The 25374-nt window shown below is 52.2% G+C and overlaps 18 non-coding genes across 18 annotated transcripts; all 18 read right to left on the reverse strand.

Annotated features, from left to right (window-relative positions):
* Positions 1 to 250: 250 nt before the first annotated feature.
* Positions 251 to 369, reverse strand: LOC126112228 (5S ribosomal RNA). Its single transcript, XR_007524357.1, has one exon. It is a non-coding gene; the product is annotated as a 5S ribosomal RNA (ribosomal RNA).
* Positions 370 to 1701: 1332 nt separating this feature from the next.
* On the reverse strand, positions 1702 to 1820 carry LOC126112241 (5S ribosomal RNA). The gene has a single exon (XR_007524368.1). It is a non-coding gene; the product is annotated as a 5S ribosomal RNA (ribosomal RNA).
* A 1330-nt stretch (positions 1821 to 3150) lies between these two features.
* LOC126112245 (5S ribosomal RNA) lies at positions 3151 to 3269 on the reverse strand. The gene has a single exon (XR_007524372.1). It is a non-coding gene; the product is annotated as a 5S ribosomal RNA (ribosomal RNA).
* Positions 3270 to 4601: 1332 nt separating this feature from the next.
* LOC126112246 (5S ribosomal RNA) lies at positions 4602 to 4720 on the reverse strand. Its single transcript, XR_007524373.1, has one exon. It is a non-coding gene; the product is annotated as a 5S ribosomal RNA (ribosomal RNA).
* A 1332-nt stretch (positions 4721 to 6052) lies between these two features.
* LOC126112247 (5S ribosomal RNA) lies at positions 6053 to 6171 on the reverse strand. The gene has a single exon (XR_007524374.1). It is a non-coding gene; the product is annotated as a 5S ribosomal RNA (ribosomal RNA).
* A 1332-nt stretch (positions 6172 to 7503) lies between these two features.
* Positions 7504 to 7622, reverse strand: LOC126112230 (5S ribosomal RNA). Its single transcript, XR_007524358.1, has one exon. It is a non-coding gene; the product is annotated as a 5S ribosomal RNA (ribosomal RNA).
* A 1332-nt stretch (positions 7623 to 8954) lies between these two features.
* LOC126112231 (5S ribosomal RNA) lies at positions 8955 to 9073 on the reverse strand. Its single transcript, XR_007524359.1, has one exon. It is a non-coding gene; the product is annotated as a 5S ribosomal RNA (ribosomal RNA).
* A 1332-nt stretch (positions 9074 to 10405) lies between these two features.
* LOC126112232 (5S ribosomal RNA) lies at positions 10406 to 10524 on the reverse strand. The gene has a single exon (XR_007524360.1). It is a non-coding gene; the product is annotated as a 5S ribosomal RNA (ribosomal RNA).
* Positions 10525 to 11856: 1332 nt separating this feature from the next.
* LOC126112233 (5S ribosomal RNA) lies at positions 11857 to 11975 on the reverse strand. Its single transcript, XR_007524361.1, has one exon. It is a non-coding gene; the product is annotated as a 5S ribosomal RNA (ribosomal RNA).
* Positions 11976 to 13307: 1332 nt separating this feature from the next.
* On the reverse strand, positions 13308 to 13426 carry LOC126112234 (5S ribosomal RNA). The gene has a single exon (XR_007524362.1). It is a non-coding gene; the product is annotated as a 5S ribosomal RNA (ribosomal RNA).
* Positions 13427 to 14755: 1329 nt separating this feature from the next.
* LOC126112235 (5S ribosomal RNA) lies at positions 14756 to 14874 on the reverse strand. Its single transcript, XR_007524363.1, has one exon. It is a non-coding gene; the product is annotated as a 5S ribosomal RNA (ribosomal RNA).
* A 1332-nt stretch (positions 14875 to 16206) lies between these two features.
* Positions 16207 to 16325, reverse strand: LOC126112236 (5S ribosomal RNA). Its single transcript, XR_007524364.1, has one exon. It is a non-coding gene; the product is annotated as a 5S ribosomal RNA (ribosomal RNA).
* Positions 16326 to 17656: 1331 nt separating this feature from the next.
* On the reverse strand, positions 17657 to 17775 carry LOC126112237 (5S ribosomal RNA). Its single transcript, XR_007524365.1, has one exon. It is a non-coding gene; the product is annotated as a 5S ribosomal RNA (ribosomal RNA).
* A 1331-nt stretch (positions 17776 to 19106) lies between these two features.
* Positions 19107 to 19225, reverse strand: LOC126112238 (5S ribosomal RNA). Its single transcript, XR_007524366.1, has one exon. It is a non-coding gene; the product is annotated as a 5S ribosomal RNA (ribosomal RNA).
* A 1332-nt stretch (positions 19226 to 20557) lies between these two features.
* On the reverse strand, positions 20558 to 20676 carry LOC126112239 (5S ribosomal RNA). The gene has a single exon (XR_007524367.1). It is a non-coding gene; the product is annotated as a 5S ribosomal RNA (ribosomal RNA).
* A 1331-nt stretch (positions 20677 to 22007) lies between these two features.
* On the reverse strand, positions 22008 to 22126 carry LOC126112242 (5S ribosomal RNA). Its single transcript, XR_007524369.1, has one exon. It is a non-coding gene; the product is annotated as a 5S ribosomal RNA (ribosomal RNA).
* A 1332-nt stretch (positions 22127 to 23458) lies between these two features.
* LOC126112244 (5S ribosomal RNA) lies at positions 23459 to 23576 on the reverse strand. Its single transcript, XR_007524371.1, has one exon. It is a non-coding gene; the product is annotated as a 5S ribosomal RNA (ribosomal RNA).
* A 1331-nt stretch (positions 23577 to 24907) lies between these two features.
* On the reverse strand, positions 24908 to 25026 carry LOC126112243 (5S ribosomal RNA). The gene has a single exon (XR_007524370.1). It is a non-coding gene; the product is annotated as a 5S ribosomal RNA (ribosomal RNA).
* Between the last annotated feature and the right edge of the window lie 348 nt (positions 25027 to 25374).

Below are 25374 nucleotides of genomic sequence, written 5' to 3' on the forward strand. Positions count from 1 at the left end.
CGTAACAGTAGGCTCTGACGCATTTCAAGAACACATCTGTCGATTGGTAGTGTTTTGTCATTTTCAACGAGTTCCTAGCAGTCTTCCTTCGCGCATTCTTACTCAAACCGAGTTCATTACCGTAATTTCGTATCTTACGTTTGATACAGTAGTTGAAAATGCTTGTGGAAGCATCTTTGTCACACCTGATAGTTAGTATGAAAAAGAGGCCTGGCAGGTGTAGCGACGTAAAAATGAAAAAATGAGATAGAGCCAACAGCACCCGGTGTTCCCAGGCGGTCACCCATCCAAGTACTAACCGGGCCCGATGTTGCTTAACTTCGGTGATCGGACGAGAACCGGTGTATTCAACATGGTATGGCCGTTGGCGTCCTTATACTGTAGCCGCACCACAGAAGAAGCATTCGCCTCTTCTCCCAACACACGCAATCGCTGCTTTCCGTGGCACATTTGACGCAAAGCGCGTCTTTCCACCTCGAAGGTGGCGCGGAGTGCGCGCTCGCCTCGGCGTCTCATAGGCGACTGCCGAACGTAGGTGAGACGCACAACACAGCTGCTCGATGCACCGCCTGTCATTCGTTTGGTGCGTGCGGCCTCCGACACCCGCTGGCGACGCACCTTGTTCCTGTTATCCGGCGCAGGGCTTGCGCGCGGCCGGGCGGCGGGGGGACTGCGCGGGGTGTTGCCGTGTCCTGCTGGACCGACGGAAGCTTTCTCACCTGCCTGACACACGCCGCGCTTCCAGATTTATGCGTAATTTGCGCGGTGCATTTGCATTCGCGCCTGTCCCCCCTCCCGTCCCGACTTGTCCCGACTTTGCTCGACTGCCGCTCGCTGCCGCTCGGGTCGCGGCCCATATGATAGCACAAGCACGAGAAACATCTGCGAGACGGGCGCGGGCCTGACCGGCGTGTCCGAGACGCCGTGGGCGGCCGTTCGGAGCTACTAGAGCAGCGCTGTGCCGTGCCGTGGAAAGGTGCGAAATCAAGCACAGAAGACACAGGCGGTTCGACAAAGCATCCATCTCTTGTTGCGACGAAAGATAAATTTTTGTTTACAAATTTGCGCATGTACACTGCTACAAAACAATAAGCCCTGACGTATTTCGCAACATTTCTGCCGCTTCATACTGTTTTGTTATTTCCAGAGACACTTTGGAAATCTTCCTTGGCACACGCTTCTTCAAACTGAGTTCCCTAATATCGTATCTGTTGCTTATTACAACAGATTTAAGTCATTGTGGAAACATCTTCGTCGCATCGGAAAGGTAGCATGAAGAGAGGGCTGGCGGGGGTGGCGACAAGAAAGCAAAATATGAAGACAGCCAGAGGTCCCAGGCAGTCACCGATCCGATTACTAACGTTGTTGTTTAACTTGGGTGATGGCTCGAGAACGGTTGATTTTTTTTTTTTTATATATATTTAGTTAGTTTTCGGAATTTAGCACTGCTACGTAACAGTAGGCTCTGACGCATTTCAAGAACACATCTGTCGATTGGTAGTGTTTTGTCATTTTCAACGAGTTCCTAGCAGTCTTCCTTCGCGCATTCTTACTCAAACCGAGTTCATTACCGTAATTTCGTATCTTACGTTTGATACAGTAGTTGAAAATGCTTGTGGAAGCATCTTTGTCACACCTGATAGTTAGTATGAAAAAGAGGCCTGGCAGGTGTAGCGACGTAAAAATGAAAAAATGAGATAGAGCCAACAGCACCCGGTGTTCCCAGGCGGTCACCCATCCAAGTACTAACCGGGCCCGATGTTGCTTAACTTCGGTGATCGGACGAGAACCGGTGTATTCAACATGGTATGGCCGTTGGCGTCCTTATACTGTAGCCGCACCACAGAAGAAGCATTCGCCTCTTCTCCCAACACACGCAATCGCTGCTTTCCGTGGCACATTTGACGCAAAGCGCGTCTTTCCACCTCGAAGGTGGCGCGGAGTGCGCGCTCGCCTCGGCGTCTCATAGGCGACTGCCGAACGTAGGTGAGACGCACAACACAGCTGCTCGATGCACCGCCTGTCATTCGTTTGGTGCGTGCGGCCTCCGACACCCGCTGGCGACGCACCTTGTTCCTGTTATCCGGCGCAGGGCTTGCGCGCGGCCGGGCGGCGGGGGGACTGCGCGGGGTGTTGCCGTGTCCTGCTGGACCGACGGAAGCTTTCTCACCTGCCTGACACACGCCGCGCTTCCAGATTTATGCGTAATTTGCGCGGTGCATTTGCATTCGCGCCTGTCCCCCCTCCCGTCCCGACTTGTCCCGACTTTGCTCGACTGCCGCTCGCTGCCGCTCGGGTCGCGGCCCATATGATAGCACAAGCACGAGAAACATCTGCGAGACGGGCGCGGGCCTGACCGGCGTGTCCGAGACGCCGTGGGCGGCCGTTCGGAGCTACTAGAGCAGCGCTGTGCCGTGCCGTGGAAAGGTGCGAAATCAAGCACAGAAGACACAGGCGGTTCGACAAAGCATCCATCTCTTGTTGCGACGAAAGATAAATTTTTGTTTACAAATTTGCGCATGTACACTGCTACAAAACAATAAGCCCTGACGTATTTCGCAACATTTCTGCCGCTTCATACTGTTTTGTTATTTCCAGAGACACTTTGGAAATCTTCCTTGGCACACGCTTCTTCAAACTGAGTTCCCTAATATCGTATCTGTTGCTTATTACAACAGATTTAAGTCATTGTGGAAACATCTTCGTCGCATCGGAAAGGTAGCATGAAGAGAGGGCTGGCGGGGTGGCGACAAGAAAGCAAAATATGAAGACAGCCAGAGGTCCCAGGCAGTCACCGATCCGATTACTAACGTTGTTGTTTAACTTGGGTGATGGCTCGAGAACGGTTGATTTTTTTTTTTTATATATATTTAGTTAGTTTTCGGAATTTAGCACTGCTACGTAACAGTAGGCTCTGACGCATTTCAAGAAGACATCTGTCGATTGGTAGTGTTTTGTCATTTTCAACGAGTTCCTAGCAGTCTTCCTTCGCGCATTCTTACTCAAACCGAGTTCATTACCGTAATTTCGTATCTTACGTTTGATACAGTAGTTGAAAATGCTTGTGGAAGCATCTTTGTCACACCTGATAGTTAGTATGAAAAAGAGGCCTGGCAGGTGTAGCGACGTAAAAATGAAAAAATGAGATAGAGCCAACAGCACCCGGTGTTCCCAGGCGGTCACCCATCCAAGTACTAACCGGGCCCGATGTTGCTTAACTTCGGTGATCGGACGAGAACCGGTGTATTCAACATGGTATGGCCGTTGGCGTCCTTATACTGTAGCCGCACCACAGAAGAAGCATTCGCCTCTTCTCCCAACACACGCAATCGCTGCTTTCCGTGGCACATTTGACGCAAAGCGCGTCTTTCCACCTCGAAGGTGGCGCGGAGTGCGCGCTCGCCTCGGCGTCTCATAGGCGACTGCCGAACGTAGGTGAGACGCACAACACAGCTGCTCGATGCACCGCCTGTCATTCGTTTGGTGCGTGCGGCCTCCGACACCCGCTGGCGACGCACCTTGTTCCTGTTATCCGGCGCAGGGCTTGCGCGCGGCCGGGCGGCGGGGGGACTGCGCGGGGTGTTGCCGTGTCCTGCTGGACCGACGGAAGCTTTCTCACCTGCCTGACACACGCCGCGCTTCCAGATTTATGCGTAATTTGCGCGGTGCATTTGCATTCGCGCCTGTCCCCCCTCCCGTCCCGACTTGTCCCGACTTTGCTCGACTGCCGCTCGCTGCCGCTCGGGTCGCGGCCCATATGATAGCACAAGCACGAGAAACATCTGCGAGACGGGCGCGGGCCTGACCGGCGTGTCCGAGACGCCGTGGGCGGCCGTTCGGAGCTACTAGAGCAGCGCTGTGCCGTGCCGTGGAAAGGTGCGAAATCAAGCACAGAAGACACAGGCGGTTCGACAAAGCATCCATCTCTTGTTGCGACGAAAGATAAATTTTTGTTTACAAATTTGCGCATGTACACTGCTACAAAACAATAAGCCCTGACGTATTTCGCAACATTTCTGCCGCTTCATACTGTTTTGTTATTTCCAGAGACACTTTGGAAATCTTCCTTGGCACACGCTTCTTCAAACTGAGTTCCCTAATATCGTATCTGTTGCTTATTACAACAGATTTAAGTCATTGTGGAAACATCTTCGTCGCATCGGAAAGGTAGCATGAAGAGAGGGCTGGCGGGGGTGGCGACAAGAAAGCAAAATATGAAGACAGCCAGAGGTCCCAGGCAGTCACCGATCCGATTACTAACGTTGTTGTTTAACTTGGGTGATGGCTCGAGAACGGTTGATTTTTTTTTTTTTATATATATTTAGTTAGTTTTCGGAATTTAGCACTGCTACGTAACAGTAGGCTCTGACGCATTTCAAGAACACATCTGTCGATTGGTAGTGTTTTGTCATTTTCAACGAGTTCCTAGCAGTCTTCCTTCGCGCATTCTTACTCAAACCGAGTTCATTACCGTAATTTCGTATCTTACGTTTGATACAGTAGTTGAAAATGCTTGTGGAAGCATCTTTGTCACACCTGATAGTTAGTATGAAAAAGAGGCCTGGCAGGTGTAGCGACGTAAAAATGAAAAAATGAGATAGAGCCAACAGCACCCGGTGTTCCCAGGCGGTCACCCATCCAAGTACTAACCGGGCCCGATGTTGCTTAACTTCGGTGATCGGACGAGAACCGGTGTATTCAACATGGTATGGCCGTTGGCGTCCTTATACTGTAGCCGCACCACAGAAGAAGCATTCGCCTCTTCTCCCAACACACGCAATCGCTGCTTTCCGTGGCACATTTGACGCAAAGCGCGTCTTTCCACCTCGAAGGTGGCGCGGAGTGCGCGCTCGCCTCGGCGTCTCATAGGCGACTGCCGAACGTAGGTGAGACGCACAACACAGCTGCTCGATGCACCGCCTGTCATTCGTTTGGTGCGTGCGGCCTCCGACACCCGCTGGCGACGCACCTTGTTCCTGTTATCCGGCGCAGGGCTTGCGCGCGGCCGGGCGGCGGGGGGACTGCGCGGGGTGTTGCCGTGTCCTGCTGGACCGACGGAAGCTTTCTCACCTGCCTGACACACGCCGCGCTTCCAGATTTATGCGTAATTTGCGCGGTGCATTTGCATTCGCGCCTGTCCCCCCTCCCGTCCCGACTTGTCCCGACTTTGCTCGACTGCCGCTCGCTGCCGCTCGGGTCGCGGCCCATATGATAGCACAAGCACGAGAAACATCTGCGAGACGGGCGCGGGCCTGACCGGCGTGTCCGAGACGCCGTGGGCGGCCGTTCGGAGCTACTAGAGCAGCGCTGTGCCGTGCCGTGGAAAGGTGCGAAATCAAGCACAGAAGACACAGGCGGTTCGACAAAGCATCCATCTCTTGTTGCGACGAAAGATAAATTTTTGTTTACAAATTTGCGCATGTACACTGCTACAAAACAATAAGCCCTGACGTATTTCGCAACATTTCTGCCGCTTCATACTGTTTTGTTATTTCCAGAGACACTTTGGAAATCTTCCTTGGCACACGCTTCTTCAAACTGAGTTCCCTAATATCGTATCTGTTGCTTATTACAACAGATTTAAGTCATTGTGGAAACATCTTCGTCGCATCGGAAAGGTAGCATGAAGAGAGGGCTGGCGGGGGTGGCGACAAGAAAGCAAAATATGAAGACAGCCAGAGGTCCCAGGCAGTCACCGATCCGATTACTAACGTTGTTGTTTAACTTGGGTGATGGCTCGAGAACGGTTGATTTTTTTTTTTTTATATATATTTAGTTAGTTTTCGGAATTTAGCACTGCTACGTAACAGTAGGCTCTGACGCATTTCAAGAACACATCTGTCGATTGGTAGTGTTTTGTCATTTTCAACGAGTTCCTAGCAGTCTTCCTTCGCGCATTCTTACTCAAACCGAGTTCATTACCGTAATTTCGTATCTTACGTTTGATACAGTAGTTGAAAATGCTTGTGGAAGCATCTTTGTCACACCTGATAGTTAGTATGAAAAAGAGGCCTGGCAGGTGTAGCGACGTAAAAATGAAAAAATGAGATAGAGCCAACAGCACCCGGTGTTCCCAGGCGGTCACCCATCCAAGTACTAACCGGGCCCGATGTTGCTTAACTTCGGTGATCGGACGAGAACCGGTGTATTCAACATGGTATGGCCGTTGGCGTCCTTATACTGTAGCCGCACCACAGAAGAAGCATTCGCCTCTTCTCCCAACACACGCAATCGCTGCTTTCCGTGGCACATTTGACGCAAAGCGCGTCTTTCCACCTCGAAGGTGGCGCGGAGTGCGCGCTCGCCTCGGCGTCTCATAGGCGACTGCCGAACGTAGGTGAGACGCACAACACAGCTGCTCGATGCACCGCCTGTCATTCGTTTGGTGCGTGCGGCCTCCGACACCCGCTGGCGACGCACCTTGTTCCTGTTATCCGGCGCAGGGCTTGCGCGCGGCCGGGCGGCGGGGGGACTGCGCGGGGTGTTGCCGTGTCCTGCTGGACCGACGGAAGCTTTCTCACCTGCCTGACACACGCCGCGCTTCCAGATTTATGCGTAATTTGCGCGGTGCATTTGCATTCGCGCCTGTCCCCCCTCCCGTCCCGACTTGTCCCGACTTTGCTCGACTGCCGCTCGCTGCCGCTCGGGTCGCGGCCCATATGATAGCACAAGCACGAGAAACATCTGCGAGACGGGCGCGGGCCTGACCGGCGTGTCCGAGACGCCGTGGGCGGCCGTTCGGAGCTACTAGAGCAGCGCTGTGCCGTGCCGTGGAAAGGTGCGAAATCAAGCACAGAAGACACAGGCGGTTCGACAAAGCATCCATCTCTTGTTGCGACGAAAGATAAATTTTTGTTTACAAATTTGCGCATGTACACTGCTACAAAACAATAAGCCCTGACGTATTTCGCAACATTTCTGCCGCTTCATACTGTTTTGTTATTTCCAGAGACACTTTGGAAATCTTCCTTGGCACACGCTTCTTCAAACTGAGTTCCCTAATATCGTATCTGTTGCTTATTACAACAGATTTAAGTCATTGTGGAAACATCTTCGTCGCATCGGAAAGGTAGCATGAAGAGAGGGCTGGCGGGGGTGGCGACAAGAAAGCAAAATATGAAGACAGCCAGAGGTCCCAGGCAGTCACCGATCCGATTACTAACGTTGTTGTTTAACTTGGGTGATGGCTCGAGAACGGTTGATTTTTTTTTTTTTATATATATTTAGTTAGTTTTCGGAATTTAGCACTGCTACGTAACAGTAGGCTCTGACGCATTTCAAGAACACATCTGTCGATTGGTAGTGTTTTGTCATTTTCAACGAGTTCCTAGCAGTCTTCCTTCGCGCATTCTTACTCAAACCGAGTTCATTACCGTAATTTCGTATCTTACGTTTGATACAGTAGTTGAAAATGCTTGTGGAAGCATCTTTGTCACACCTGATAGTTAGTATGAAAAAGAGGCCTGGCAGGTGTAGCGACGTAAAAATGAAAAAATGAGATAGAGCCAACAGCACCCGGTGTTCCCAGGCGGTCACCCATCCAAGTACTAACCGGGCCCGATGTTGCTTAACTTCGGTGATCGGACGAGAACCGGTGTATTCAACATGGTATGGCCGTTGGCGTCCTTATACTGTAGCCGCACCACAGAAGAAGCATTCGCCTCTTCTCCCAACACACGCAATCGCTGCTTTCCGTGGCACATTTGACGCAAAGCGCGTCTTTCCACCTCGAAGGTGGCGCGGAGTGCGCGCTCGCCTCGGCGTCTCATAGGCGACTGCCGAACGTAGGTGAGACGCACAACACAGCTGCTCGATGCACCGCCTGTCATTCGTTTGGTGCGTGCGGCCTCCGACACCCGCTGGCGACGCACCTTGTTCCTGTTATCCGGCGCAGGGCTTGCGCGCGGCCGGGCGGCGGGGGGACTGCGCGGGGTGTTGCCGTGTCCTGCTGGACCGACGGAAGCTTTCTCACCTGCCTGACACACGCCGCGCTTCCAGATTTATGCGTAATTTGCGCGGTGCATTTGCATTCGCGCCTGTCCCCCCTCCCGTCCCGACTTGTCCCGACTTTGCTCGACTGCCGCTCGCTGCCGCTCGGGTCGCGGCCCATATGATAGCACAAGCACGAGAAACATCTGCGAGACGGGCGCGGGCCTGACCGGCGTGTCCGAGACGCCGTGGGCGGCCGTTCGGAGCTACTAGAGCAGCGCTGTGCCGTGCCGTGGAAAGGTGCGAAATCAAGCACAGAAGACACAGGCGGTTCGACAAAGCATCCATCTCTTGTTGCGACGAAAGATAAATTTTTGTTTACAAATTTGCGCATGTACACTGCTACAAAACAATAAGCCCTGACGTATTTCGCAACATTTCTGCCGCTTCATACTGTTTTGTTATTTCCAGAGACACTTTGGAAATCTTCCTTGGCACACGCTTCTTCAAACTGAGTTCCCTAATATCGTATCTGTTGCTTATTACAACAGATTTAAGTCATTGTGGAAACATCTTCGTCGCATCGGAAAGGTAGCATGAAGAGAGGGCTGGCGGGGGTGGCGACAAGAAAGCAAAATATGAAGACAGCCAGAGGTCCCAGGCAGTCACCGATCCGATTACTAACGTTGTTGTTTAACTTGGGTGATGGCTCGAGAACGGTTGATTTTTTTTTTTTTATATATATTTAGTTAGTTTTCGGAATTTAGCACTGCTACGTAACAGTAGGCTCTGACGCATTTCAAGAACACATCTGTCGATTGGTAGTGTTTTGTCATTTTCAACGAGTTCCTAGCAGTCTTCCTTCGCGCATTCTTACTCAAACCGAGTTCATTACCGTAATTTCGTATCTTACGTTTGATACAGTAGTTGAAAATGCTTGTGGAAGCATCTTTGTCACACCTGATAGTTAGTATGAAAAAGAGGCCTGGCAGGTGTAGCGACGTAAAAATGAAAAAATGAGATAGAGCCAACAGCACCCGGTGTTCCCAGGCGGTCACCCATCCAAGTACTAACCGGGCCCGATGTTGCTTAACTTCGGTGATCGGACGAGAACCGGTGTATTCAACATGGTATGGCCGTTGGCGTCCTTATACTGTAGCCGCACCACAGAAGAAGCATTCGCCTCTTCTCCCAACACACGCAATCGCTGCTTTCCGTGGCACATTTGACGCAAAGCGCGTCTTTCCACCTCGAAGGTGGCGCGGAGTGCGCGCTCGCCTCGGCGTCTCATAGGCGACTGCCGAACGTAGGTGAGACGCACAACACAGCTGCTCGATGCACCGCCTGTCATTCGTTTGGTGCGTGCGGCCTCCGACACCCGCTGGCGACGCACCTTGTTCCTGTTATCCGGCGCAGGGCTTGCGCGCGGCCGGGCGGCGGGGGGACTGCGCGGGGTGTTGCCGTGTCCTGCTGGACCGACGGAAGCTTTCTCACCTGCCTGACACACGCCGCGCTTCCAGATTTATGCGTAATTTGCGCGGTGCATTTGCATTCGCGCCTGTCCCCCCTCCCGTCCCGACTTGTCCCGACTTTGCTCGACTGCCGCTCGCTGCCGCTCGGGTCGCGGCCCATATGATAGCACAAGCACGAGAAACATCTGCGAGACGGGCGCGGGCCTGACCGGCGTGTCCGAGACGCCGTGGGCGGCCGTTCGGAGCTACTAGAGCAGCGCTGTGCCGTGCCGTGGAAAGGTGCGAAATCAAGCACAGAAGACACAGGCGGTTCGACAAAGCATCCATCTCTTGTTGCGACGAAAGATAAATTTTTGTTTACAAATTTGCGCATGTACACTGCTACAAAACAATAAGCCCTGACGTATTTCGCAACATTTCTGCCGCTTCATACTGTTTTGTTATTTCCAGAGACACTTTGGAAATCTTCCTTGGCACACGCTTCTTCAAACTGAGTTCCCTAATATCGTATCTGTTGCTTATTACAACAGATTTAAGTCATTGTGGAAACATCTTCGTCGCATCGGAAAGGTAGCATGAAGAGAGGGCTGGCGGGGGTGGCGACAAGAAAGCAAAATATGAAGACAGCCAGAGGTCCCAGGCAGTCACCGATCCGATTACTAACGTTGTTGTTTAACTTGGGTGATGGCTCGAGAACGGTTGATTTTTTTTTTTTTATATATATTTAGTTAGTTTTCGGAATTTAGCACTGCTACGTAACAGTAGGCTCTGACGCATTTCAAGAACACATCTGTCGATTGGTAGTGTTTTGTCATTTTCAACGAGTTCCTAGCAGTCTTCCTTCGCGCATTCTTACTCAAACCGAGTTCATTACCGTAATTTCGTATCTTACGTTTGATACAGTAGTTGAAAATGCTTGTGGAAGCATCTTTGTCACACCTGATAGTTAGTATGAAAAAGAGGCCTGGCAGGTGTAGCGACGTAAAAATGAAAAAATGAGATAGAGCCAACAGCACCCGGTGTTCCCAGGCGGTCACCCATCCAAGTACTAACCGGGCCCGATGTTGCTTAACTTCGGTGATCGGACGAGAACCGGTGTATTCAACATGGTATGGCCGTTGGCGTCCTTATACTGTAGCCGCACCACAGAAGAAGCATTCGCCTCTTCTCCCAACACACGCAATCGCTGCTTTCCGTGGCACATTTGACGCAAAGCGCGTCTTTCCACCTCGAAGGTGGCGCGGAGTGCGCGCTCGCCTCGGCGTCTCATAGGCGACTGCCGAACGTAGGTGAGACGCACAACACAGCTGCTCGATGCACCGCCTGTCATTCGTTTGGTGCGTGCGGCCTCCGACACCCGCTGGCGACGCACCTTGTTCCTGTTATCCGGCGCAGGGCTTGCGCGCGGCCGGGCGGCGGGGGGACTGCGCGGGGTGTTGCCGTGTCCTGCTGGACCGACGGAAGCTTTCTCACCTGCCTGACACACGCCGCGCTTCCAGATTTATGCGTAATTTGCGCGGTGCATTTGCATTCGCGCCTGTCCCCCCTCCCGTCCCGACTTGTCCCGACTTTGCTCGACTGCCGCTCGCTGCCGCTCGGGTCGCGGCCCATATGATAGCACAAGCACGAGAAACATCTGCGAGACGGGCGCGGGCCTGACCGGCGTGTCCGAGACGCCGTGGGCGGCCGTTCGGAGCTACTAGAGCAGCGCTGTGCCGTGCCGTGGAAAGGTGCGAAATCAAGCACAGAAGACACAGGCGGTTCGACAAAGCATCCATCTCTTGTTGCGACGAAAGATAAATTTTTGTTTACAAATTTGCGCATGTACACTGCTACAAAACAATAAGCCCTGACGTATTTCGCAACATTTCTGCCGCTTCATACTGTTTTGTTATTTCCAGAGACACTTTGGAAATCTTCCTTGGCACACGCTTCTTCAAACTGAGTTCCCTAATATCGTATCTGTTGCTTATTACAACAGATTTAAGTCATTGTGGAAACATCTTCGTCGCATCGGAAAGGTAGCATGAAGAGAGGGCTGGCGGGGGTGGCGACAAGAAAGCAAAATATGAAGACAGCCAGAGGTCCCAGGCAGTCACCGATCCGATTACTAACGTTGTTGTTTAACTTGGGTGATGGCTCGAGAACGGTTGATTTTTTTTTTTTTATATATATTTAGTTAGTTTTCGGAATTTAGCACTGCTACGTAACAGTAGGCTCTGACGCATTTCAAGAACACATCTGTCGATTGGTAGTGTTTTGTCATTTTCAACGAGTTCCTAGCAGTCTTCCTTCGCGCATTCTTACTCAAACCGAGTTCATTACCGTAATTTCGTATCTTACGTTTGATACAGTAGTTGAAAATGCTTGTGGAAGCATCTTTGTCACACCTGATAGTTAGTATGAAAAAGAGGCCTGGCAGGTGTAGCGACGTAAAAATGAAAAAATGAGATAGAGCCAACAGCACCCGGTGTTCCCAGGCGGTCACCCATCCAAGTACTAACCGGGCCCGATGTTGCTTAACTTCGGTGATCGGACGAGAACCGGTGTATTCAACATGGTATGGCCGTTGGCGTCCTTATACTGTAGCCGCACCACAGAAGAAGCATTCGCCTCTTCTCCCAACACACGCAATCGCTGCTTTCCGTGGCACATTTGACGCAAAGCGCGTCTTTCCACCTCGAAGGTGGCGCGGAGTGCGCGCTCGCCTCGGCGTCTCATAGGCGACTGCCGAACGTAGGTGAGACGCACAACACAGCTGCTCGATGCACCGCCTGTCATTCGTTTGGTGCGTGCGGCCTCCGACACCCGCTGGCGACGCACCTTGTTCCTGTTATCCGGCGCAGGGCTTGCGCGCGGCCGGGCGGCGGGGGGACTGCGCGGGGTGTTGCCGTGTCCTGCTGGACCGACGGAAGCTTTCTCACCTGCCTGACACACGCCGCGCTTCCAGATTTATGCGTAATTTGCGCGGTGCATTTGCATTCGCGCCTGTCCCCCCTCCCGTCCCGACTTGTCCCGACTTTGCTCGACTGCCGCTCGCTGCCGCTCGGGTCGCGGCCCATATGATAGCACAAGCACGAGAAACATCTGCGAGACGGGCGCGGGCCTGACCGGCGTGTCCGAGACGCCGTGGGCGGCCGTTCGGAGCTACTAGAGCAGCGCTGTGCCGTGCCGTGGAAAGGTGCGAAATCAAGCACAGAAGACACAGGCGGTTCGACAAAGCATCCATCTCTTGTTGCGACGAAAGATAAATTTTTGTTTACAAATTTGCGCATGTACACTGCTACAAAACAATAAGCCCTGACGTATTTCGCAACATTTCTGCCGCTTCATACTGTTTTGTTATTTCCAGAGACACTTTGGAAATCTTCCTTGGCACACGCTTCTTCAAACTGAGTTCCCTAATATCGTATCTGTTGCTTATTACAACAGATTTAAGTCATTGTGGAAACATCTTCGTCGCATCGGAAAGGTAGCATGAAGAGAGGGCTGGCGGGGGTGGCGACAAGAAAGCAAAATATGAAGACAGCCAGAGGTCCCAGGCAGTCACCGATCCGATTACTAACGTTGTTGTTTAACTTGGGTGATGGCTCGAGAACGGTTGATTTTTTTTTTTTTATATATATTTAGTTAGTTTTCGGAATTTAGCACTGCTACGTAACAGTAGGCTCTGACGCATTTCAAGAACACATCTGTCGATTGGTAGTGTTTTGTCATTTTCAACGAGTTCCTAGCAGTCTTCCTTCGCGCATTCTTACTCAAACCGAGTTCATTACCGTAATTTCGTATCTTACGTTTGATACAGTAGTTGAAAATGCTTGTGGAAGCATCTTTGTCACACCTGATAGTTAGTATGAAAAAGAGGCCTGGCAGGTGTAGCGACGTAAAAATGAAAAAATGAGATAGAGCCAACAGCACCCGGTGTTCCCAGGCGGTCACCCATCCAAGTACTAACCGGGCCCGATGTTGCTTAACTTCGGTGATCGGACGAGAACCGGTGTATTCAACATGGTATGGCCGTTGGCGTCCTTATACTGTAGCCGCACCACAGAAGAAGCATTCGCCTCTTCTCCCAACACACGCAATCGCTGCTTTCCGTGGCACATTTGACGCAAAGCGCGTCTTTCCACCTCGAAGGTGGCGCGGAGTGCGCGCTCGCCTCGGCGTCTCATAGGCGACTGCCGAACGTAGGTGAGACGCACAACACAGCTGCTCGATGCACCGCCTGTCATTCGTTTGGTGCGTGCGGCCTCCGACACCCGCTGGCGACGCACCTTGTTCCTGTTATCCGGCGCAGGGCTTGCGCGCGGCCGGGCGGCGGGGGGACTGCGCGGGGTGTTGCCGTGTCCTGCTGGACCGACGGAAGCTTTCTCACCTGCCTGACACACGCCGCGCTTCCAGATTTATGCGTAATTTGCGCGGTGCATTTGCATTCGCGCCTGTCCCCCCTCCCGTCCCGACTTGTCCCGACTTTGCTCGACTGCCGCTCGCTGCCGCTCGGGTCGCGGCCCATATGATAGCACAAGCACGAGAAACATCTGCGAGACGGGCGCGGGCCTGACCGGCGTGTCCGAGACGCCGTGGGCGGCCGTTCGGAGCTACTAGAGCAGCGCTGTGCCGTGCCGTGGAAAGGTGCGAAATCAAGCACAGAAGACACAGGCGGTTCGACAAAGCATCCATCTCTTGTTGCGACGAAAGATAAATTTTTGTTTACAAATTTGCGCATGTACACTGCTACAAAACAATAAGCCCTGACGTATTTCGCAACATTTCTGCCGCTTCATACTGTTTTGTTATTTCCAGAGACACTTTGGAAATCTTCCTTGGCACACGCTTCTTCAAACTGAGTTCCCTAATATCGTATCTGTTGCTTATTACAACAGATTTAAGTCATTGTGGAAACATCTTCGTCGCATCGGAAAGGTAGCATGAAGAGGGCTGGCGGGGGTGGCGACAAGAAAGCAAAATATGAAGACAGCCAGAGGTCCCAGGCAGTCACCGATCCGATTACTAACGTTGTTGTTTAACTTGGGTGATGGCTCGAGAACGGTTGATTTTTTTTTTTTATATATATTTAGTTAGTTTTCGGAATTTAGCACTGCTACGTAACAGTAGGCTCTGACGCATTTCAAGAACACATCTGTCGATTGGTAGTGTTTTGTCATTTTCAACGAGTTCCTAGCAGTCTTCCTTCGCGCATTCTTACTCAAACCGAGTTCATTACCGTAATTTCGTATCTTACGTTTGATACAGTAGTTGAAAATGCTTGTGGAAGCATCTTTGTCACACCTGATAGTTAGTATGAAAAAGAGGCCTGGCAGGTGTAGCGACGTAAAAATGAAAAAATGAGATAGAGCCAACAGCACCCGGTGTTCCCAGGCGGTCACCCATCCAAGTACTAACCGGGCCCGATGTTGCTTAACTTCGGTGATCGGACGAGAACCGGTGTATTCAACATGGTATGGCCGTTGGCGTCCTTATACTGTAGCCGCACCACAGAAGAAGCATTCGCCTCTTCTCCCAACACACGCAATCGCTGCTTTCCGTGGCACATTTGACGCAAAGCGCGTCTTTCCACCTCGAAGGTGGCGCGGAGTGCGCGCTCGCCTCGGCGTCTCATAGGCGACTGCCGAACGTAGGTGAGACGCACAACACAGCTGCTCGATGCACCGCCTGTCATTCGTTTGGTGCGTGCGGCCTCCGACACCCGCTGGCGACGCACCTTGTTCCTGTTATCCGGCGCAGGGCTTGCGCGCGGCCGGGCGGCGGGGGGACTGCGCGGGGTGTTGCCGTGTCCTGCTGGACCGACGGAAGCTTTCTCACCTGCCTGACACACGCCGCGCTTCCAGATTTATGCGTAATTTGCGCGGTGCATTTGCATTCGCGCCTGTCCCCCCTCCCGTCCCGACTTGTCCCGACTTTGCTCGACTGCCGCTCGCTGCCGCTCGGGTCGCGGCCCATATGATAGCACAAGCACGAGAAACATCTGCGAGACGGGCGCGGGCCTGACCGGCGTGTCCGAGACGCCGTGGGCGGCCGTTCGGAGCTACTAGAGCAGCGCTGTGCCGTGCCGTGGAAAGGTGCGAAATCAAGCACAGAAGACACAGGCGGTTCGACAAAGCATCCATCTCTTGTTGCGACGAAAGATAAATTTTTGTTTACAAATTTGCGCATGTACACTGCTACAAAACAATAAGCCCTGACGTATTTCGCAACATTTCTGCCGCTTCATACTGTTTTGTTATTTCCAGAGACACTTTGGAAATCTTCCTTGGCACACGCTTCTTCAAACTGAGTTCCCTAATATCGTATCTGTTGCTTATTACAACAGATTTAAGTCATTGTGGAAACATCTTCGTCGCATCGGAAAGGTAGCATGAAGAGAGGGCTGGCGGGGGTGGCGACAAGAAAGCAAAATATGAAGACAGCCAGAGGTCCCAGGCAGTCACCGATCCGATTACTAACGTTGTTGTTTAACTTGGGTGATGGCTCGAGAACGGTTGATTTTTTTTTTTTTATATATATTTAGTTAGTTTTCGGAATTTAGCACTGCTACGTAACAGTAGGCTCTGACGCATTTCAAGAACACATCTGTCGATTGGTAGTGTTTTGTCATTTTCAACGAGTTCCTAGCAGTCTTCCTTCGCGCATTCTTACTCAAACCGAGTTCATTACCGTAATTTCGTATCTTACGTTTGATACAGTAGTTGAAAATGCTTGTGGAAGCATCTTTGTCACACCTGATAGTTAGTATGAAAAAGAGGCCTGGCAGGTGTAGCGACGTAAAAATGAAAAAATGAGATAGAGCCAACAGCACCCGGTGTTCCCAGGCGGTCACCCATCCAAGTACTAACCGGGCCCGATGTTGCTTAACTTCGGTGATCGGACGAGAACCGGTGTATTCAACATGGTATGGCCGTTGGCGTCCTTATACTGTAGCCGCACCACAGAAGAAGCATTCGCCTCTTCTCCCAACACACGCAATCGCTGCTTTCCGTGGCACATTTGACGCAAAGCGCGTCTTTCCACCTCGAAGGTGGCGCGGAGTGCGCGCTCGCCTCGGCGTCTCATAGGCGACTGCCGAACGTAGGTGAGACGCACAACACAGCTGCTCGATGCACCGCCTGTCATTCGTTTGGTGCGTGCGGCCTCCGACACCCGCTGGCGACGCACCTTGTTCCTGTTATCCGGCGCAGGGCTTGCGCGCGGCCGGGCGGCGGGGGGACTGCGCGGGGTGTTGCCGTGTCCTGCTGGACCGACGGAAGCTTTCTCACCTGCCTGACACACGCCGCGCTTCCAGATTTATGCGTAATTTGCGCGGTGCATTTGCATTCGCGCCTGTCCCCCCTCCCGTCCCGACTTGTCCCGACTTTGCTCGACTGCCGCTCGCTGCCGCTCGGGTCGCGGCCCATATGATAGCACAAGCACGAGAAACATCTGCGAGACGGGCGCGGGCCTGACCGGCGTGTCCGAGACGCCGTGGGCGGCCGTTCGGAGCTACTAGAGCAGCGCTGTGCCGTGCCGTGGAAAGGTGCGAAATCAAGCACAGAAGACACAGGCGGTTCGACAAAGCATCCATCTCTTGTTGCGACGAAAGATAAATTTTTGTTTACAAATTTGCGCATGTACACTGCTACAAAACAATAAGCCCTGACGTATTTCGCAACATTTCTGCCGCTTCATACTGTTTTGTTATTTCCAGAGACACTTTGGAAATCTTCCTTGGCACACGCTTCTTCAAACTGAGTTCCCTAATATCGTATCTGTTGCTTATTACAACAGATTTAAGTCATTGTGGAAACATCTTCGTCGCATCGGAAAGGTAGCATGAAGAGAGGGCTGGCGGGGGTGGCGACAAGAAAGCAAAATATGAAGACAGCCAGAGGTCCCAGGCAGTCACCGATCCGATTACTAACGTTGTTGTTTAACTTGGGTGATGGCTCGAGAACGGTTGATTTTTTTTTTTTATATATATTTAGTTAGTTTTCGGAATTTAGCACTGCTACGTAACAGTAGGCTCTGACGCATTTCAAGAAGACATCTGTCGATTGGTAGTGTTTTGTCATTTTCAACGAGTTCCTAGCAGTCTTCCTTCGCGCATTCTTACTCAAACCGAGTTCATTACCGTAATTTCGTATCTTACGTTTGATACAGTAGTTGAAAATGCTTGTGGAAGCATCTTTGTCACACCTGATAGTTAGTATGAAAAAGAGGCCTGGCAGGTGTAGCGACGTAAAAATGAAAAAATGAGATAGAGCCAACAGCACCCGGTGTTCCCAGGCGGTCACCCATCCAAGTACTAACCGGGCCCGATGTTGCTTAACTTCGGTGATCGGACGAGAACCGGTGTATTCAACATGGTATGGCCGTTGGCGTCCTTATACTGTAGCGCACCACAGAAGAAGCATTCGCCTCTTCTCCCAACACACGCAATCGCTGCTTTCCGTGGCACATTTGACGCAAAGCGCGTCTTTCCACCTCGAAGGTGGCGCGGAGTGCGCGCTCGCCTCGGCGTCTCATAGGCGACTGCCGAACGTAGGTGAGACGCACAACACAGCTGCTCGATGCACCGCCTGTCATTCGTTTGGTGCGTGCGGCCTCCGACACCCGCTGGCGACGCACCTTGTTCCTGTTATCCGGCGCAGGGCTTGCGCGCGGCCGGGCGGCGGGGGGACTGCGCGGGGTGTTGCCGTGTCCTGCTGGACCGACGGAAGCTTTCTCACCTGCCTGACACACGCCGCGCTTCCAGATTTATGCGTAATTTGCGCGGTGCATTTGCATTCGCGCCTGTCCCCCCCTCCCGTCCCGACTTGTCCCGACTTTGCTCGACTGCCGCTCGCTGCCGCTCGGGTCGCGGCCCATATGATAGCACAAGCACGAGAAACATCTGCGAGACGGGCGCGGGCCTGACCGGCGTGTCCGAGACGCCGTGGGCGGCCGTTCGGAGCTACTAGAGCAGCGCTGTGCCGTGCCGTGGAAAGGTGCGAAATCAAGCACAGAAGACACAGGCGGTTCGACAAAGCATCCATCTCTTGTTGCGACGAAAGATAAATTTTTGTTTACAAATTTGCGCATGTACACTGCTACAAAACAATAAGCCCTGACGTATTTCGCAACATTTCTGCCGCTTCATACTGTTTTGTTATTTCCAGAGACACTTTGGAAATCTTCCTTGGCACACGCTTCTTCAAACTGAGTTCCCTAATATCGTATCTGTTGCTTATTACAACAGATTTAAGTCATTGTGGAAACATCTTCGTCGCATCGGAAAGGTAGCATGAAGAGAGGGCTGGCGGGGGTGGCGACAAGAAAGCAAAATATGAAGACAGCCAGAGGTCCCAGGCAGTCACCGATCCGATTACTAACGTTGTTGTTTAACTTGGGTGATGGCTCGAGAACGGTTGATTTTTTTTTTTTATATATATTTAGTTAGTTTTCGGAATTTAGCACTGCTACGTAACAGTAGGCTCTGACGCATTTCAAGAACACATCTGTCGATTGGTAGTGTTTTGTCATTTTCAACGAGTTCCTAGCAGTCTTCCTTCGCGCATTCTTACTCAAACCGAGTTCATTACCGTAATTTCGTATCTTACGTTTGATACAGTAGTTGAAAATGCTTGTGGAAGCATCTTTGTCACACCTGATAGTTAGTATGAAAAAGAGGCCTGGCAGGTGTAGCGACGTAAAAATGAAAAAATGAGATAGAGCCAACAGCACCCGGTGTTCCCAGGCGGTCACCCATCCAAGTACTAACCGGGCCCGATGTTGCTTAACTTCGGTGATCGGACGAGAACCGGTGTATTCAACATGGTATGGCCGTTGGCGTCCTTATACTGTAGCCGCACCACAGAAGAAGCATTCGCCTCTTCTCCCAACACACGCAATCGCTGCTTTCCGTGGCACATTTGACGCAAAGCGCGTCTTTCCACCTCGAAGGTGCGCGGAGTGCGCGCTCGCCCTCGGCGTCTCATAGGCGACTGCCGAACGTAGGTGAGACGCACAACACAGCTGCTCGATGCACCGCCTGTCATTCGTTTGGTGCGTGCGGCCTCCGACACCCGCTGGCGACGCACCTTGTTCCTGTTATCCGGCGCAGGGCTTGCGCGCGGCCGGGCGGCGGGGGGACTGCGCGGGGTGTTGCCGTGTCCTGCTGGACCGACGGAAGCTTTCTCACCTGCCTGACACACGCCGCGCTTCCAGATTTATGCGTAATTTGCGCGGTGCATTTGCATTCGCGCCTGTCCCCCCTCCCGTCCCGACTTGTCCCGACTTTGCTCGACTGCCGCTCGCTGCCGCTCGGGTCGCGGCCCATATGATAGCACAAGCACGAGAAACATCTGCGAGACGGGCGCGGGCCTGACCGGCGTGTCCGAGACGCCGTGGGCGGCCGTTCGGAGCTACTAGAGCAGCGCTGTGCCGTGCCGTGGAAAGGTGCGAAATCAAGCACAGAAGACACAGGCGGTTCGACAAAGCATCCATCTCTTGTTGCGACGAAAGATAAATTTTTGTTTACAAATTTGCGCATGTACACTGCTACAAAACAATAAGCCCTGACGTATTTCGCAACATTTCTGCCGCTTCATACTGTTTTGTTATTTCCAGAGACACTTTGGAAATCTTCCTTGGCACACGCTTCTTCAAACTGAGTTCCCTAATATCGTATCTGTTGCTTATTACAACAGATTTAAGTCATTGTGGAAACATCTTCGTCGCATCGGAAAGGTAGCATGAAGAGAGGGCTGGCGGGGGTGGCGACAAGAAAGCAAAATATGAAGACAGCCAGAGGTCCCAGGCAGTCACCGATCCGATTACTAACGTTGTTGTTTAACTTGGGTGATGGCTCGAGAACGGTTGATTTTTTTTTTTTTATATATATTTAGTTAGTTTTCGGAATTTAGCACTGCTACGTAACAGTAGGCTCTGACGCATTTCAAGAACACATCTGTCGATTGGTAGTGTTTTGTCATTTTCAACGAGTTCCTAGCAGTCTTCCTTCGCGCATTCTTACTCAAACCGAGTTCATTACCGTAATTTCGTATCTTACGTTTGATACAGTAGTTGAAAATGCTTGTGGAAGCATCTTTGTCACACCTGATAGTTAGTATGAAAAAGAGGCCTGGCAGGTGTAGCGACGTAAAAATGAAAAAATGAGATAGAGCCAACAGCACCCGGTGTTCCCAGGCGGTCACCCATCCAAGTACTAACCGGGCCCGATGTTGCTTAACTTCGGTGATCGGACGAGAACCGGTGTATTCAACATGGTATGGCCGTTGGCGTCCTTATACTGTAGCCGCACACAGAAGAAGCATTCGCCTCTTCTCCCAACACACGCAATCGCTGCTTTCCGTGGCACATTTGACGCAAAGCGCGTCTTTCCACCTCGAAGGTGGCGCGGAGTGCGCGCTCGCCTCGGCGTCTCATAGGCGACTGCCGAACGTAGGTGAGACGCACAACACAGCTGCTCGATGCACCGCCTGTCATTCGTTTGGTGCGTGCGGCCTCCGACACCCGCTGGCGACGCACCTTGTTCCTGTTATCCGGCGCAGGGCTTGCGCGCGGCCGGGCGGCGGGGGGACTGCGCGGGGTGTTGCCGTGTCCTGCTGGACCGACGGAAGCTTTCTCACCTGCCTGACACACGCCGCGCTTCCAGATTTATGCGTAATTTGCGCGGTGCATTTGCATTCGCGCCTGTCCCCCCTCCCGTCCCGACTTGTCCCGACTTTGCTCGACTGCCGCTCGCTGCCGCTCGGGTCGCGGCCCATATGATAGCACAAGCACGAGAAACATCTGCGAGACGGGCGCGGGCCTGACCGGCGTGTCCGAGACGCCGTGGGCGGCCGTTCGGAGCTACTAGAGCAGCGCTGTGCCGTGCCGTGGAAAGGTGCGAAATCAAGCACAGAAGACACAGGCGGTTCGACAAAGCATCCATCTCTTGTTGCGACGAAAGATAAATTTTTGTTTACAAATTTGCGCATGTACACTGCTACAAAACAATAAGCCCTGACGTATTTCGCAACATTTCTGCCGCTTCATACTGTTTTGTTATTTCCAGAGACACTTTGGAAATCTTCCTTGGCACACGCTTCTTCAAACTGAGTTCCCTAATATCGTATCTGTTGCTTATTACAACAGATTTAAGTCATTGTGGAAACATCTTCGTCGCATCGGAAAGGTAGCATGAAGAGAGGGCTGGCGGGGGTGGCGACAAGAAAGCAAAATATGAAGACAGCCAGAGGTCCCAGGCAGTCACCGATCCGATTACTAACGTTGTTGTTTAACTTGGGTGATGGCTCGAGAACGGTTGATTTTTTTTTTTTTATATATATTTAGTTAGTTTTCGGAATTTAGCACTGCTACGTAACAGTAGGCTCTGACGCATTTCAAGAACACATCTGTCGATTGGTAGTGTTTTGTCATTTTCAACGAGTTCCTAGCAGTCTTCCTTCGCGCATTCTTACTCAAACCGAGTTCATTACCGTAATTTCGTATCTTACGTTTGATACAGTAGTTGAAAATGCTTGTGGAAGCATCTTTGTCACACCTGATAGTTAGTATGAAAAAGAGGCCTGGCAGGTGTAGCGACGTAAAAATGAAAAAATGAGATAGAGCCAACAGCACCCGGTGTTCCCAGGCGGTCACCCATCCAAGTACTAACCGGGCCCGATGTTGCTTAACTTCGGTGATCGGACGAGAACCGGTGTATTCAACATGGTATGGCCGTTGGCGTCCTTATACTGTAGCCGCACCACAGAAGAAGCATTCGCCTCTTCTCCCAACACACGCAATCGCTGCTTTCCGTGGCACATTTGACGCAAAGCGCGTCTTTCCACCTCGAAGGTGGCGCGGAGTGCGCGCTCGCCTCGGCGTCTCATAGGCGACTGCCGAACGTAGGTGAGACGCACAACACAGCTGCTCGATGCACCGCCTGTCATTCGTTTGGTGCGTGCGGCCTCCGACACCCGCTGGCGACGCACCTTGTTCCTGTTATCCGGCGCAGGGCTTGCGCGCGGCCGGGCGGCGGGGGGACTGCGCGGGGTGTTGCCGTGTCCTGCTGGACCGACGGAAGCTTTCTCACCTGCCTGACACACGCCGCGCTTCCAGATTTATGCGTAATTTGCGCGGTGCATTTGCATTCGCGCCTGTCCCCCCTCCCGTCCCGACTTGTCCCGACTTTGCTCGACTGCCGCTCGCTGCCGCTCGGGTCGCGGCCCATATGATAGCACAAGCACGAGAAACATCTGCGAGACGGGCGCGGGCCTGACCGGCGTGTCCGAGACGCCGTGGGCGGCCGTTCGGAGCTACTAGAGCAGCGCTGTGCCGTGCCGTGGAAAGGTGCGAAATCAAGCACAGAAGACACAGGCGGTTCGACAAAGCATCCATCTCTTGTTGCGACGAAAGATAAATTTTTGTTTACAAATTTGCGCATGTACACTGCTACAAAACAATAAGCCCTGACGTATTTCGCAACATTTCTGCCGCTTCATACTGTTTTGTTATTTCCAGAGACACTTTGGAAATCTTCCTTGGCACACGCTTCTTCAAACTGAGTTCCCTAATATCGTATCTGTTGCTTATTACAACAGATTTAAGTCATTGTGGAAACATCTTCGTCGCATCGGAAAGGTAGCATGAAGAGAGGGCTGGCGGGGGTGGCGACAAGAAAGCAAAATATGAAGACAGCCAGAGGTCCCAGGCAGTCACCGATCCGATTACTAACGTTGTTGTTTAACTTGGGTGATGGCTCGAGAACGGTTGATTTTTTTTTTTTTATATATATTTAGTTAGTTTTCGGAATTTAGCACTGCTACGTAACAGTAGGCTCTGACGCATTTCAAGAACACATCTGTCGATTGGTAGTGTTTTGTCATTTTCAACGAGTTCCTAGCAGTCTTCCTTCGCGCATTCTTACTCAAACCGAGTTCATTACCGTAATTTCGTATCTTACGTTTGATACAGTAGTTGAAAATGCTTGTGGAAGCATCTTTGTCACACCTGATAGTTAGTATGAAAAAGAGGCCTGGCAGGTGTAGCGACGTAAAAATGAAAAAATGAGATAGAGCCAACAGCACCCGGTGTTCCCAGGCGGTCACCCATCCAAGTACTAACCGGGCCCGATGTTGCTTAACTTCGGTGATCGGACGAGACCGGTGTATTCAACATGGTATGGCCGTTGGCGTCCTTATACTGTAGCCGCACCACAGAAGAAGCATTCGCCTCTTCTCCCAACACACGCAATCGCTGCTTTCCGTGGCACATTTGACGCAAAGCGCGTCTTTCCACCTCGAAGGTGGCGCGGAGTGCGCGCTCGCCTCGGCGTCTCATAGGCGACTGCCGAACGTAGGTGAGACGCACAACACAGCTGCTCGATGCACCGCCTGTCATTCGTTTGGTGCGTGCGGCCTCCGACACCCGCTGGCGACGCACCTTGTTCCTGTTATCCGCGCAGGGCTTGCGCGCGGCCGGGCGGCGGGGGGACTGCGCGGGGTGTTGCCGTGTCCTGCTGGACCGACGGAAGCTTTCTCACCTGCCTGACACACGCCGCGCTTCCAGATTTATGCGTAATTTGCGCGGTGCATTTGCATTCGCGCCTGTCCCCCCTCCCGTCCCGACTTGTCCCGACTTTGCTCGACTGCCGCTCGCTGCCGCTCGGGTCGCGGCCCATATGATAGCACAAGCACGAGAAACATCTGCGAGACGGGCGCGGGCCTGACCGGCGTGTCCGAGACGCCGTGGGCGGCCGTTCGGAGCTACTAGAGCAGCGCTGTGCCGTGCCGTGGAAAGGTGCGAAATCAAGCACAGAAGACACAGGCGGTTCGACAAAGCATCCATCTCTTGTTGCGACGAAAGATAAATTTTTGTTTACAAATTTGCGCATGTACACTGCTACAAAACAATAAGCCCTGACGTATTTCGCAACATTTCTGCCGCTTCATACTGTTTTGTTATTTCCAGAGACACTTTGGAAATCTTCCTTGGCACACGCTTCTTCAAACTGAGTTCCCTAATATCGTATCTGTTGCTTATTACAACAGATTTAAGTCATTGTGGAAACATCTTCGTCGCATCGGAAAGGTAGCATGAAGAGAGGGCTGGCGGGGTGGCGACAAGAAAGCAAAATATGAAGACAGCCAGAGGTCCCAGGCAGTCACCGATCCGATTACTAACGTTGTTGTTTAACTTGGGTGATGGCTCGAGAACGGTTGATTTTTTTTTTTTTATATATATTTAGTTAGTTTTCGGAATTTAGCACTGCTACGTAACAGTAGGCCTCTGACGCATTTCAAGAACACATCTGTCGATTGGTAGTGTTTTGTCATTTTCAACGAGTTCCTAGCAGTCTTCCTTCGCGCATTCTTACTCAAACCGAGTTCATTACCGTAATTTCGTATCTTACGTTTGATACAGTAGTTGAAAATGCTTGTGGAAGCATCTTTGTCACACCTGATAGTTAGTATGAAAAAGAGGCCTGGCAGGTGTAGCGACGTAAAAATGAAAAAATGAGATAGAGCCAACAGCACCCGGTGTTCCCAGGCGGTCACCCATCCAAGTACTAACCGGGCCCGATGTTGCTTAACTTCGGTGATCGGACGAGAACCGGTGTATTCAACATGGTATGGCCGTTGGCGTCCTTATACTGTAGCCGCACCACAGAAGAAGCATTCGCCTCTTCTCCCAACACACGCAATCGCTGCTTTCCGTGGCACATTTGACGCAAAGCGCGTCTTTCCACCTCGAAGGTGGCGCGGAGCTGCGCGCTCGCCTCGGCGTCTCATAGGCGACTGCCGAACGTAGGTGAGACGCACAACACAGCTGCTCGATGCACCGCCTGTCATTCGTTTGGTGCGTGCGGCCTCCGACACCCGCTGGCGACGCACCTTGTTCCTGTTATCCGGCGCAGGGCTTGCGCGCGGCCGGGCGGCGGGGGGACTGCGCGGGGTGTTGCCGTGTCCTGCTGGACCGACGGAAGCTTTCT

Source organism: Schistocerca cancellata, unplaced genomic scaffold, assembly GCF_023864275.1.
Source record: "Schistocerca cancellata isolate TAMUIC-IGC-003103 unplaced genomic scaffold, iqSchCanc2.1 HiC_scaffold_151, whole genome shotgun sequence".
NCBI lineage: Eukaryota > Metazoa > Arthropoda > Insecta > Orthoptera > Acrididae > Schistocerca > Schistocerca cancellata.